This window comes from Durio zibethinus, unplaced genomic scaffold (genome assembly GCF_047325235.1).
Source record: "Durio zibethinus cultivar Kanyao isolate XHJ-2024 unplaced genomic scaffold, ASM4732523v1 HiC_scaffold_115, whole genome shotgun sequence".
In the NCBI taxonomy this organism is placed as follows: Eukaryota; Viridiplantae; Streptophyta; class Magnoliopsida; order Malvales; family Malvaceae; genus Durio; species Durio zibethinus.
In genome coordinates, this window is record NW_028322738.1 from 1 (window position 1) to 12,438 (window position 12,438).

At 32.1% G+C, this 12,438-nt stretch overlaps 3 non-coding genes across 3 annotated transcripts; 2 read left to right on the forward strand and 1 right to left on the reverse strand.

The window, feature by feature from the left end:
• Positions 1–5,397: 5,397 nt before the first annotated feature.
• Positions 5,398–5,484, forward strand: TRNAS-GGA (transfer RNA serine (anticodon GGA)). The gene has a single exon. It is a non-coding gene; the product is annotated as a tRNA-Ser (tRNA).
• A 1,378-nt stretch (positions 5,485–6,862) lies between these two features.
• Positions 6,863–6,935, reverse strand: TRNAT-UGU (transfer RNA threonine (anticodon UGU)). The gene has a single exon. It is a non-coding gene; the product is annotated as a tRNA-Thr (tRNA).
• A 2,843-nt stretch (positions 6,936–9,778) lies between these two features.
• On the forward strand, positions 9,779–9,851 carry TRNAF-GAA (transfer RNA phenylalanine (anticodon GAA)). The gene has a single exon. It is a non-coding gene; the product is annotated as a tRNA-Phe (tRNA).
• The last annotated feature ends 2,587 nt before the right edge of the window (positions 9,852–12,438 follow it).

Here is a 12,438-nt window from a genome sequence, read left to right on the forward strand (position 1 = left end):
AAGTATGGGTGTTTTGTATCCATTGAGCAAAGACGGGTTGTAATTGTATAGCGGTATCTGAAAACATATCTTGCGGACGCCCTAAAGCGCTCATGGTATCATTATGAATATACAAACCAAAACTGTGAAAGCCTAGAAATATACATACCCAGTTGAGATGTGATATGATTGCATCACGATGCCTAAGGACACGATCTAATAGATCGTTGTATCGAGTAGTTGGATCATAGTCTCTTACCATAAAAATGGCTGCATGCGCAGCAGCACCCACTATGAGAAATCCACCAATCCACATGTGATGTGTGAACAATGACAGTTGTGTACCATAGTCAGTAGCTAGATATGGATAAGGGGGCATGGAATACATATGGTGAGCTACAACAATGGTTAAAGAGCCTAACATAGCTAAGTTAAGAGATAATTGAGCATGCCATGATGTTGTTAGGATTTCATATAGTCCTTTATGGCCTTGGCCTGTAAATGGACCTTTATGAGCCTCTAAAATATCTTTTAAGCCATGCCCAATGCCCCAGTTGGTCCTATACATGTGACCCGCTATTAGGAAAAGAATTGCAATAGCTAAATGATGGTGTGCAATATCAGTCAACCATAGACCCCCAGTCACTGGATCTAATCCTCCACGAAAAGTAAGAAATTCCGCATATTTTGACCAATTCAAGGTAAAAAATGGGGTTGCTCCCTCGGCAAAACTGGGATAAAGTTGAGCCAAAAGATCACGATTCAAGATAAATTCATGGGGAAGTGGGATCTCTTTAGGGTCTACTCCAGCATTTAGAAATTGGTTAATCGGTAAAGATACATGTACTTGATGCCCCGCCCAAGAAAGGGACCCAAGCCCTAGTAGCCCTGCTAAATGGTGATTCAACATGGATTCTACATCTTGGAACCAAGCCAATTTTGGGGCCGCTTTGTGATAATGGAACCAACCGGCAAAAAGCATTAAGGCCGCAAAGACCAATGCACCAATTGCGGTACAATAGAGTTGTAATTCACTAGTTATTCCAGATGCTCGCCAAATCTGAAAAAAACCAGAGGTTATTTGTATTCCTCGGAAACCCCCGCCCACATCACCATTCAAGATTTCTTGGCCCACTATTGGCCAAACCACCTGGGCGCTAGGTCCAATGTGAGTAGGATCGCTGAGCCATGCTTCATAATTGGAAAAACGAGCACCGTGGAAATACATGCCGCTCAGCCAAAGAAAGATGATGGAGAGTTGGCCGAAATGGGCACTAAATATTTTTCGAGATATCTCCTCCAAATCACTGGTATGGCTATCGAAATCGTGAGCATCGGCATGTAGGTTCCAGATCCAAGTGGTAGTATCGGGTCCCTTAGCTATTGTTCTTGAGAAATGACCCGGCCTAGCCCATTCCTCGAAAGAAGTTTTTACGGGATCCCTATCTACCAAAATTTTGACTTCTGGTTCCGGCGAACGAATAATCATTGAGTCCTCCTCTTTCCGGACAACACATACAAAGAGACCCGCCAACAGTCAAGTAATTAGTGAACCTATGAGAGACGCTTATAATTAGTTTCTTTCTCTTCTATCTCTCATCTATCTATTTTTTATCTATCCATTTTTTCTTTAGTTATTCACTAGAGCAATTATGATCTGGAAGTCGATCCGGGGCAAGTGTTCGGATCTATTATGACATATCCATGAGGCGCTCAACGGACCTTTTTTAATCTTATAAAACCTTTTCCGGACTTTACTTACATTGGTGCAAAAACAATTTTTTTGTGCAACCTGTGTATTGTATTCCTATCTTAATTAGAAGTTCCTAGATGGAGTTTTTTTTGTCTTACATAGATAGAACAAGGAATATTACTCTATCCCAACTCGCGTGAGCATTCATTACTAAGGGATACTCCAGTATTGATATTGAGTCATTCGAGGGGTTTTTATTCGTTTTAATAGAAGCAGAAAAGAAAATATTTTTTATTTTGCTATATCCGTGTATTACTTATCCTTACGAAATATCAGACGAAATAGAACGATTTTAGAAAGGATATAATGAAATTCTTTGATTGGTTTTTCCCAGAGAGAGAGAAATGATCTGACCGATGGGTCCAACAAAAACAAACAATTACACAATTAACAATTCCAATTAAATTAATATTTTTTAATATTTAAAGATTCAAATTGAATATGAATAAAAAATCTAATTTAATAATTTTAATGGTAAGGTAATTTAATTAAATGGATTTAATAGAATAAGAATAGAATTTAATAGTAATAGAATTTTCTAATTTCTAATTAGAATTTCTAATCCGAAAATAATAAATAAACAGAGAGCTCTTGTTCTTATTCGAAACGCCTCGTGATCTTTAACCAATTCTGCGCTTCAATATAATTACCAGGAGTAAGCGCTATAGCCTGTTTCCAATACTCAGCGGCTTGATCGAACCAAGCCTCCGCTATTTCAGAATCCCCCTGTCGAATGGCCTGTTCTCCCCGGTCGGAATAGGCGGGTCAATTCCTTCCCTTAGAACCGTACTTGAGAGTTTCCTACCTCATACGGCTCGGCAGTCAATTCTTTTGGTGTCCCATTTTTTTACCCTACCATATATCCAATTGAATGAGATTTCTCATAGATCCTATCGATTTGTCTCGGGTTAACCAAAAGAGGTTAATTACATGAGTTTCAAACTTTAATTTGGATTAAATTAATAATGAGTTTTATCTTTTCTCCCACCTTCAGAAAAATAAAGCATAGGCGTTTCGGGATTATCGTCCGTTAGATTTTTCTGAAAGGTAACTATCTCGGTTTCATATCATATATAAATTTATATAGAATCCTTGAAAAAGACTTCTTCCTCATAAAAAAGACTTACTGTCTTTGGGATCTGATGCTACACCGCTGCTCAATAACTTAGGGGATCGGCTCTATTACATAAGTTGATTCCTAATTTTTATCTCATATCATGACATAAATAAGCAGTTCTTATTTATTTTTATTGTATCGGCCCAAAACCTCGCTAATTGATCTTTACGGTGCTTCCTCTATCAATTAGATCCTTTATCCATAGAATAAAGTATCTAGGCATATATATTTCTTCATATTTTGACTTCTATGAAGTTTCTTTTTTTTTTTTCTTTTTTTGTTACAGCTGATAAAAATCGTTTTTTGGACGATGCAATATGTAGAAAGCCTATTTTATTTACTAGCGTATTTATTTACTAGCGTATTTGCTCTTTCTTTCCTTTTTTTTTTTATTTCTATAGTGGAGATAGTCGCACGTAATGACAGATCACAGCCATATTATTAAAAGCTTGTGGTAAGAACGGGTTTCGTTCTAGTGCTCGAAAATAATATTCTAAAGCTTTTGTATGTTCTCCGTTACTTGTGTGGATAAGGCCTATGTTATAGAGTATATAACTTCGATCATAGGGATCAATTTCTAGTCGCATAGCTTCATAATAATTCTGTAAGGCTTCCGCATAATTTCCTTCGGATTGAGCCGACATCCGTTACGGTCGTCATTCGATTCAACGAATTCTCCGTTCCAAAACCGTACGTGAGATTTTCACCTCATACGGCTCCTCCTTTATGTGCATAATGAGAATAATCCATGGAATTAAAAAAAAGGTCGAAATATTGTCATTATGAACTGAGCGGGGCTAATGTTTTTACAAGAAATCTCTAGCCAACCCTCTTGCAAAAGATCTTTTCTTACCATCAAGCGTGTTCGTACTAGATAAATAAAGTAAACTCCAACAATTTCTTTGTTCTCAACGCTCCTTAATTTCCAGGAATTAGTCACTTCAACAATCTTCGATGGTTATATGGGTATCCAAAGTACGAACAAGATGGATGTTTGTTGTCCCAACCATTTCTCTTAGTTCCGATCCCGATAAGGAAAGGGAATCCTTTATAACAATAACAAAGTTTTCGTGTTGTTGATTCCTAGATGTAGTGCTTCTTCCTCTATGCCGCCTATTGGTACTAGTGTAGTAGGGTTGACCCACAATACAGACCCATAGGTGTAACCTTTCGCTCAATACTCGAATCAACAATTGAAGCATCTGAGGTTGCATTAATCGGGGATACACGACAGAAGGAATTGCTTTATTTATAAACTTCACCTTCAACAAGCGTAGATTTCTTTTTTTTTTTCAATAGTCTTTTTTTTTTTTTTTCTATTCCGAATCATGTGTCTTTTTCCTAAGACTAAGAGCGGTAAAATAAAAATAAAAAAAAAATATATATAAAATAATTAAAATATATAAAATAATTATAATTATATAATAATAATCAAATCGCACCATCTCTGTAATAAGTAAATGCCTCTTTTTCTCCTGAAGTTGTCGGAATTATTCGTAATAAGATATTGGCTACGATTGAAAAGGTCTTATCAATAAAATTTCCATTTATCCGCGATCTAGGCATAGGTAGCAATCCATTCTATAACTCTTTTCATTACCCCTTCGTGAGAAAAAAAAAAGGATCTCACAAACAAAGGAAGCGTACAGTACGAAATAACATAAAAGCAGACCCATTCCATAAAAAAAAAAAAAAAAAAGATATAGCCCTCTACTTTACTTCAATTTTTTTGGCAGGAATCAAGAAAAAAAAAAAAAAAGAAATATTTGAATCCTATTTTATTTCATCCAAATTTATTAGTATAAGAATTTATTAGTATAAGAATAAAATATAAAAAGAAAAAAGAATTATTACGATTTCATCGAAGTTGAAGAATCAAAAAATTTATCCTACGGATTAGGATAGATTAGCAAAATTAGAGAAGTTTTGATTAAATTATGATAAAAAGAGGAAAAATAATCGAATAATCGTTCTATGATGAAAATAAAATAACTGCCCTTTTTTGTGTTTTGTGCATAGCAGGTATACAACATATAATCAAATATAAAAATCCCTTAGAGGATTTATGAATTTGTAATAGATTTACAGAGTAAGAGGTTGTTGTTGAGAGATCTAAAACTGGAAAAGAATTTTAGAATTCTTATAGAAATGGGGAATTAGAGTCTAAAGAGAATTATGAACTAAAAATATCCATTAAGCATAGTCTAAAAAAAAAAAACCAATCGATTGATTTGATTCGTTTCAATTCATTGATTTAATCCAGTCCGGTAGAAATATCAGAAAAAAGATGGGAGTGCCTTTTTCGCAAACATGAATAGATATATATGGTATATGTTTATCGTATTATATTATTTATTTTTAACAGCCCCCTCACAAAAAAATTTCTTCGAGTCGGGAGGCTAAAGAAAAAGTGCTGAAAAAAGTGATGAAAAGTTTTCTATTTTTATAGCTAGTTTTCTAGTTAGAATTGATATTGTTCGTACCTCTCGAACAATCTAATATGAATAACTCGCTATTCGCTCGGGTTATCGGCCATAATAATTATGTAGGAGAGATGGCCGAGTGGTTCAAGGCGTAGCATTGGAACTGCTATGTAGACTTTTGTTTACCGAGGGTTCGAATCCCTCTCTTTCCGCACCTTCACCTAATTCGCCAATGTAACTGACTACAATGTATCAAATCAAATAAGAACAGATACTAAAGAGTTAGACCCTTCTTTGATATAGATTCTCTATTCCCAATTTCTTTTTAATACGGAATACGTAAAATAGCGTACAGGGGATGAAAATCTACCTACGGATCTATCATACATGAATAGGAGAAAAATAAAATTTCCGAATCAAATCCCTTACCCTGTCTTCCTTTACTTAACCTTAACTCAGGTGAAAAGGGAGCAGAACCCTTGTTTTGTTATTTTAGTTAGGTTTAAGTCTGACGAGAATAATATTCTACGACAAGCAATTCATTTATTTTCAAACCGACCCATTTCCTATCTATTATTTGATTGACTAATCCTTTATATTGTAATGTGTGAAGGGTCAAATGCTTTGGTAATTCCTCATGGGTGGATGAATCAAGATAATTTTGAATCAGAGTTCTAGATTTTTGTTCATCCCTCGCTGAAATAATATCTCGGGGTTTGCAGCGATAACTTGGTATATCTACTGTACGACCATTAACTAAAATATGTCTATGGTTAACTAATTGGCGGGCTTGAGGAATAGTTGAAGCCATACCTAATCGAAAAAGGATGTTATCCAAACGCATTTCAAGTAATTGTAGTAAAACCTGACCTGTTGACCCTTTTGCTTTTCTGGCAATACGAACGTATTTAAGTAATTGTCGTTCTGTAAGGCCATAATGAAAACGCAATTTTTGTTTTTCTTCTAAACGAATACGATATTGAGATTTTTTACCGGAGCGCGATCGGTTTCTAAGATCGCTTCCGGCTCTAGGACTTTTACTAGTTAGTCCCGGTAAAGCCCCCAGACGGCGTATTTTTTTGAAACGAGGCCCTCGGTAACGCGACATAAAGACTCCTTATTAATTTGAATTTTATTGAAATTTCATAAACCTAAATTAAAACTGAACTAAATGAAGCGAAATCGACTGAAGGATTGTACTACAAATATTAATGAGATGAATTGGATCAATATCCATACTTTTTTGTATTGTATATAATGTATATTGTATATAATGTATACAAAAAATAGAAATTAAAATAAAATATATATAATATATAAATATATTAAATATAAAATATATATTAAATATAAAATATAAAAATTAAAATCTAAAAATTAAACCAAAAAAAGTTTCCTTTTTTTTTTTCTTGATTTATTCTGCAAAGATCTAACTCCTCCAATTTTATTCCTAATTGAAAGTTTCTACGACATAATAAACGGATCGTTGACCTTTGGAAAGAAAAGGGGAAAAAGCTTTTTCAATGTTCTTTGATTTCAAAAAAACATTATCAATCATGTAAAAAAGTAAAAAAGCAAACAAATAGAGAAAGCCGGCTATCGGAATCGAACCGATGACCATCGCATTACAAATGCGATGCTCTAACCTCTGAGCTAAGCGGGCTCAAATAATAGAAATTTTGTATCCATAGGAATTCAGCAAACTATTACGATCTTATCTATTAACTATCTATTAGTTATTCATAATTACTATGAATTATTAATATGAATTATAGACTAGAATTTAGAAAAACTAGAATTTTAAATTTTAAATGCCATATTTATGCCATACATAATTTATGCCATATTTAATATAATCATATTTAATATAATGATATATAATAATATATAATAATATATAATAATGGTAGATTCAATCTAATATTCAATCTAATATTGATAGAATATAATAATTAAGAATAGAATAATATAATTCTATTTGATTATATTTTAATCATTCTATTTGATTATATTTTAATCATATTAAAAATGATATTTTAATTTAATCATATTTTAATTTAATCATATTAATATTTAATAACATTATATTTAATAATATTAAATTATAATAATATTATTATAATTTAATTCTAATTTTATTATAATTATAAAAATTATAAAAATAAATTATAAATATATTTATAATTTTTATAATTATTTATTATTTATCTCTATATTATATATTTTTATTTTATATTTATTTTATTATATGTTATCTTTATTCTATTAGTCTATTCTATTTAGTATTCTATTCTATTTAGTATTATATTCTATTTAGTATTATATATATAATTTAGTATTATATATATATTAGTATAATATTAGTATACTAAGTATAATATTACTATATTTTTTATTTTATATTTTTAGTATTTTTTAGTATATTTTTAGTATATTTTACATTTAAATTATATATAATTTTTTTTTTTTATATAGATATAGATATAGATTTAATTTAATAGATAGATTTAATTTTAATATAGATAGATAGATTTAATATAGATTTAATTTATTTATATTTAATATTTATTTATATTTAATATAGATTTAATATATATTTAATTTATTTATATTTAGTTTAGAATTATAAATAGAGTCTAATAATTAGATAATTATAGTGAAAATATTTTTATGCATTTATATATAATTTATATTTATATATAATTTATATATATATTATCATTATATAAATGATACGTTATAAGTCTAAATAATTAGAATGAAACTTTGTTTTTTAGACTAACTAATTCGAATTATCTTCGAAGTCGAAATAGAAATGAATGGAATAATTAGTTCTAGCTATTATGCTATTATACTAGAAAATAAATAATTAATAATGAATAAATTTTAAAATGAATAAATTTTAATAATGAATAAATTCAATTTTCATTTTTATTTTTATTTTTTTAGTTATCTTATTATGGTTATATAGGATAGTCTAATAAAAGAATAAGAATAAAAATAAAATTAAAGAAAAAAGAAAAGATGCAACCCATAGAAATGAAATCCAGATCATAATGAGAGATGAGAGACTCCTTTCTTTTGTTTTCATTCATAAAGGCGGAAGCTAAGACGAAAAAAAAAAAAAAAATCGACCGTTCGAGTAAATTGCCTGAGAAAACTGAGAGTAAGGGGGGCATATATATGTTATGGAATATCCATCTATATTGAATTGCGAATACAGAAATGATAAAATATTTTCTGATTGGACCAAATAAATACGGGTCTCCGATAGAGACGAAAGAAGATAAACAAACAAGAAATAAAATAGGTAAAGACCCTTCGATATAAGAATCAGTATCTATATCTACTAAATTCAATACTAAATTCAACGGTTTTCGCATAAAAAGAAAGAAAATAAATAAATGAAAGAAAGGGGAAAGGAAGGGAAGGAGAAAGGGGGAAGGAAGTGCATCCTAATGAGATCCTAATCTCAAGACACAAAGGGGATATGGCGAAATTGGTAGACGCTACGGACTTAATTGGATTGGATTGAGCCTTGGTATGGAAACCTACTAAGTGATAACTTTCAAATTCAGAGAAACCCCGGAATGAAAAATGGGCAATCCTGAGCCAAATCCTATTATTTTACGAAAATAAACAAAGGTTCAACAAGCGAGAATAATAAAAAAGGGATAGGTGCAGAGACTCAATGGAAGCTATTCTAACAAATGGGGTTGACTGTTGGTAAAGGAATCCTTATATCGAAACTCCAGAAAGGATGCAAGATATACCTATATAAAATATAAAATAAATAGGTATACTAATGAAAAACCAAAAAAGACGACTCGAACCCGTATTTTTTTTATTTATATGCAAAATCAATTTATATGAAAAATAAAAAGAATTGTTGTGAATCGATTCCAAGTTGAAGAAAGAATCGAATAGAATATTCATTAATCAAATCATTCACTCCATAGTCTGATAAATCTTTTGAAAAACTGATTAATCGGACGAGAATAAAGATAGAGTCCCGTTCTACATGTCAATATCAATACCGACAACAATGAAATTTATAGTAAGAGGAAAATCCGTCGACTTTAAAAATCGTGAGGGTTCAAGTCCCTCTATCCCCAACCCCAAAAAGCCCGTTTGCTATCTATTTATTTTATCCTACCCTTTTTGTTAGTGGTTCAAAGTTCCTTATGTTTCTCATTCATCCTATTCTTTTCCATTTTACAAGCGTATCCTAGCAGAATTTTGTTCTCTTATCACAAGTCTTGTGATATGATATATTGTGATATATATATGATATACGTACAAATCAACACCCTTGAGCAAGGAATACCTATTTGAATGATTCATAATCCATATCATTACTCATACTGAAATTTACAAAGTCTTCCTTTTAAAGATCCAAGAAATTCCCCTTTTAATTTAATACTTTTTCGTTTTTTTTTTTGTTTTCATTTTTAAGTGACATAGACCCAAGTCATCTAGTATTATGAGGATAATGCGTCGGTAATGGTCGGGATAGCTCAGTTGGTAGAGCAGAGGACTGAAAATCCTCGTGTCACCAGTTCAAATCTGGTTCTCGGCGTATGATTAATTTGTATGAGTATCTACTCTACAAATTAATTGATATAGATCGACATAATACATACTTATCTAGCTAGCTATCTGGAAGTAAACCCTCTCTTTATTTATTTTTTTTTTTTTTTTTGTTTCTATTTTTTAGATGAGCAAAGAGTCTATTATAATTATAATGTAGTAAAAAAAATAAATAATGTAGTAAAAGAAAAAAATTTCATTATCTTTCCTCTTCTTTTTTATTTGTTCACGCTGTGGCTCCTCACATTCAAAAAGAATGTTAATACTTCATACATATTTAATTAAAAAAAAAGATTAAAATAGTTGGTTGAAAGGCCCAACCAAAAGTCTGGTCTAGAGGAGTTCAAGGATAGAAATAACCAAGACTCATCTCAGCTACAGTACAAATAGAATCCGATTCCCTTTCATTTATTTATTTGTATTCTCTTTCATATTCCATTTCTTCATTCCTTTCTATGTGACTCTCTAGAGTTCATCTAAGTGATGTGCGCGATACAAAGTTCACGGTATAGAACCCTTGTTGTTCATCCTATTGTCTCGGCTCGTCCGAAATAAAATAAAAAGGTATCTTCAAAAATCGAGAATTTCAATGATGTATTGTCTTTTATTTCTTTTTATTTATTAGCCTATCCATAAGAATACGAATGAAACCTCAATTCCTCCGTTTGAGCTAGAAGAGAATGTACAAATATTCCTTGAATATTTGAAGTTGTAATTAGTTTCTTATCATTCAATGAGCGTCTTGTATTTCATAAAAATTGGGGGCAATGTAATCCTTACGTAAAGGCCACCCTATCCAACTTTCGGGCATTAAGATACGTTTCAGTCGTGGATGATTCTCATAAGAGATTCCCAACATGTCATAAGATTCTCGTTCTTGAAAATCCGCACTTTTCCAAACCCAGAAAACAGACGGAATTCTAGGGTTACTCCTTGGAGCAAATACTTTTATACATACTTCTTCCGGTTGATCTACACCATACTCTATTCTCGTAAGATGATACACACTGGCTAACAGTCCGCCTGGTGCTACATCATAAGCACATTGGGAACGTAGATAATTGTAACCATATACATATAAAATAACAGCAATGGAATGCCAATCCTCGGGCTTTATTTGTAAAGTCTCTATTCCTTGGTAATCGAAGCCCAAAGATCTATGAACTAGCCCGTGTTTGACTAGCCAAACAGACAAACGGCCCTGCATCTTTTTTATCTCTCCCGCACTTTTCTTTTTTATTTGTAATTTGTATAAGATAAGTATTTCACATTTACGATGAAATCGAATTTATGAAGATTAATTCGTTGTTTGTTATTCTGTTTCTGAATCCTACCTAATTCACTAATTCGTGGGAAGATATTGAACTTTTGTAGTTGAAAAATGTTTCAGGAGGAATCTCTGAAGTAGATGGTGGTTGATAGAGTAATCCTTGATTATAATTTCCAGTATGAGTACTGCGTACAAGACAAAACTTGTGATTGGTAGTAAAACACCGATCCCCCTGTTGAGATCTAATTCGATCTTCATAGATTTCGCGAGATATTTTCTTACGAAGTTTTGTTATAGCATCTATAACTGCCTCGGGTTTAGGGGGACAGCCCGGCAAATAGACATCCACAGGAATTAGCTTATCGACTCCCCGAACAGTACTATAAGAATCAGTACTGAACATCCCTCCTGTAATTGTACACGCGCCCATAGCAATAACATATTTAGGTTCGGGCATTTGTTCATATAATCTCACTAAAGAGGGAGCCATTTTCATTGTTACTGTTCCAGCTGTTAAAATTAGGTCCGCTTGTCTAGGACTCGATCTTGGGACCAGCCCATAACGATCAAAGTCGAATCGTGAGCCTATTAATGAAGCAAATTCAATGAAGCAACAACTGGTACCATAAAGAAGCGGCCATAAACTGGAGAGTCTTGACCAATTTGAAAGATCATTTAATGTAGTTGAAATAACTGAGTTTTGGGTTGTTCGATCAAGTAAGGGAAATTCAATGGAATTCATACTCAATGTTATTATTATTTTTACTTTTTTCTTTCTTTTTATTATCTGAATATTCAGGAACTAAGACCATTCCAATGCTCCTTTTCGCCATGCATAAACTGAACCAACAATTAGGATAAGCACGAAAATTAAAGCTTCTATGAATACGGGTACCCCCAATACATCGAAACTCATTGCCCATGGATAAAGAAAAACCGTTTCAACATCAAAAACAACAAAAACTAGAGCAAACATATAATAACGGATTCGAAATTGTAACCAAGCATCGCCCATTGGTTCTATACCCGATTCATAACTAGAAAGTTTTTCTGGACCCTTTCTAATCGGGGCTAAAACTCCAGAAATTAGAAATGCCAAAATAGGAATAGCACTTGATATTATTAGAAATGCCCAGAAAATATCATATTCGTAAAGCAGAAACATAGACGAACTCCTATGAATGTGAAAAATAGACCGGATTAGTCGATTCGACCTGGAATTCATTGTCAAGTCATCCACAACTGTTTGTTTAGTCAAACCAACAATTCAGTTTGATCGAATCGTCTAGTTTCGTTTGTTTGCTGT